Genomic DNA, 1929 nt, shown 5'->3' with positions numbered 1-1929 from the left:
CAGCCTTTGATTGTGTTCTTAATTATTGGCTGTATCAGGAAGCGCTGGGGGAGGGAGGGACCACGGAGAGATTGTTACATTTGGAAAATTTATCTGCAGTACTTGATTCCCTGATTTCTAGCACCACTTGGAGATGGGGACTGTTCTTTCCAGCCCAGTATTGAAGGTGAGTGTACAAGAGTATGAACATGTGCAGAGGAAAATAGGCCAGCCCCTCCTTGTTCCTTAGCTCCAGATGGGATGTTAGAAGGGTGTGGGACCTCACATGCCCATGTGTCCTAGGTCATCTGAGCGTGACAAGAGAAATCACTTTGTTTTGTTTTGTTTTTTAGAGATGGAGTCTTACTCTGTCACCCAGGCTGGAGTGCAGTGGCACGATCTCGGCTCACTGCAAGCTCCACCTCCCAGATTCAAGCTATTCTCCTGCCTCAGCTTCCCCAGTAGCTGGGACTACAGGCATGCGCCACCATGCCTGGCTAATTTTTGTATTTTTTTTTTTTTTAGTAAAGATGGGGTTTCACTATGTGTTGGCTAGGCTGGTCTCGAACTCCTGACCTCAGGTGATCTGCCTGCCTCGTCCTCCCAAAGTGCTGGGATTACAGGCATGAGCCACTATACCGCCTGGCCAGAGGAACTACTTTGTACCAGCAATAAACTTAGCTTGTAGTACTGTTGCTTTTATCAGTCCAGCATGGGCTCCTCTTGAAAAATAGGGCCTAAATTCTCATACTTCTCTTTCTCAAGCTTAGAATTTTCTTTGAAGAAATCTATCACTTAAAGTAAAGATTAATCCATACTGACCTTGTCCTGAGAGTAGAGTCCAAAGAAACTGGAATCTGGTCAAGGATAAATAACCTAACTCTCCAGTCTCTATAAAGCTACTACCTCAGCAAAGCAGCAAACCAGGCTTCACTAAGGAAGACTGATGTTTTCACAGCAACTGTTAAATGTTTTTTTGTGTTTTTTTTGAGACGGAGTTTTGCTCTTGTTGTCCCAGCTGGAGTGCAATGGTGCGATCTCAGCTCACTGCAGCCTCTGCCTCCCAGGTTCAAGCGATTCTCCTGCCTCAGCCTCCCAAAGTAACTGGGATTACAGGCATGCGCCACCACACCTGGCTAATTTTGTATTTTTAGTAGAGACGGGGTTTCACCTTGTTGGCCAGGGTGGTCACGAACTCCTGACCTCAGGTGATCCACCTGCCTTGGCCTCCCAAAGTGCTGGGATTATAGGTGTGAGTCACCATGCCCGGCCTGTTAAGTGTTAACTATGGAAACAAAGAAATATATGCTTAGGGAAGAGACAGCCCTGGTGTCTCTCATCAACCACTCTCATCATGCTACTTAGTCCCAACCTTTTTGGCTTAAAGTGTACATCACTTGGCCGGGCGCGGTGGCTCAAGCCTGTAATCCAGCACTTTGGGAGGCCGAGGCGGGCGGATCACGAGGTCAGGAGATCGAGACCCTCCTGGCTAACACGGTGAAACCTCGTCTCTACTAAAAATACAAAAAACTAGCCGGGCGCGGTGGCGGGCGCCTGTAGTCCCAGCTACTCGGAGGCTGAGGCGGGAGAATGGCGGGAACCCGGGAGGCGGAGCTTGCAGTGAGCCGAGATCGCGCCACTGCACTCCAGCCTGGCGCACAGCGAGACTCCGTCTCAAAAAAAAAAAAAAAAAAAAAAGAAAAAAAAAAAGTGTACATCACTTTAATTACTGCCCAAGTGAAGTTTGATCATATCCTATTCGCTTGAGCCCTGGATTAAGGCAAAATGAGAAGGGACGTGCTTTGAGCAGGACCCACTGCCAGGGAATATGGAGGAAGGGGAAATAATCCTTGCAGGGTAAGGAAGCAAAGAAATGAAAAAAAAAGCACATTAGTGGGCAAACGATACATTGATTCCTTTGAATATGTAAAAACAATGCTTCAAATAAAC

The sequence above is a fragment of the Trachypithecus francoisi genome, unplaced genomic scaffold (genome assembly GCF_009764315.1).
Source record: "Trachypithecus francoisi isolate TF-2019V2 unplaced genomic scaffold, Tfra_2.0 Lachesis_group20, whole genome shotgun sequence".
Taxonomy (NCBI): Eukaryota; Metazoa; Chordata; class Mammalia; order Primates; family Cercopithecidae; genus Trachypithecus; species Trachypithecus francoisi.
The sequence above is the reverse complement of the archived record's forward strand: the minus strand, read 5'-3'. Positions refer to the sequence as shown.